The 466-nt window shown below is 48.5% G+C and overlaps 1 protein-coding gene across 1 annotated transcript in view; it reads right to left on the bottom strand.

The window, feature by feature from the left end:
* The window catches only part of DCAF8 (DDB1 and CUL4 associated factor 8), a 14,800-nt gene that overhangs the window by 995 nt on the left and 13,339 nt on the right, over positions 1-466 (bottom strand). The gene's annotated exons all lie outside the window — the stretch shown is intronic.

The following is a 466-nucleotide window of genomic DNA, read 5'->3' as shown; positions in this document are numbered from 1 at the left end:
GGTGACCCCCCCAAAATTGGGGAAAAAAACCCCAAAATTTCCCTTTTTTGGCGGGGGGGGGCAGCAAATTCTGACCCCCAAATTCGGGAACCCCTCTAAAAATCCAATTTTAGGGGGGTAGGAAGTAGTGACCCCCTTAAATTGGAGGAAAAACCCCAAAACTGGGGGGAAAAAACCCAAAATTCCAATTTTGGGGTGGAGGACAAAGTGGTGACCCCACAAAATTGGGGAAAAAACCCCAAAATTCCCATTTTTGGGGGGCATGGTGACACCCCCTCCCCAAAATCCCTTTTTGGGGGGGAGGCTGAAAGTGGTGACCCCCCAAAATTGAGGAAAACAACAAAATTGAGGGAAAACCCCCCAAAATTCCCATTTTTGAGCGATGGGCAGCAAGAAATGACCCCTAAAATTGGGGAAAAATCCCAAAAAATCTCAGTTTTTAAAGGGGGGGGCACTCTGGCCGCCC

The sequence above is a fragment of the Geospiza fortis genome, unplaced genomic scaffold (genome assembly GCF_000277835.1).
Source record: "Geospiza fortis unplaced genomic scaffold, GeoFor_1.0 scaffold313, whole genome shotgun sequence".
Lineage (NCBI taxonomy): Eukaryota > Metazoa > Chordata > Aves > Passeriformes > Thraupidae > Geospiza > Geospiza fortis.
The sequence above is the reverse complement of the archived record's forward strand: the minus strand, read 5'-3'. Positions and strand labels throughout refer to the sequence as shown.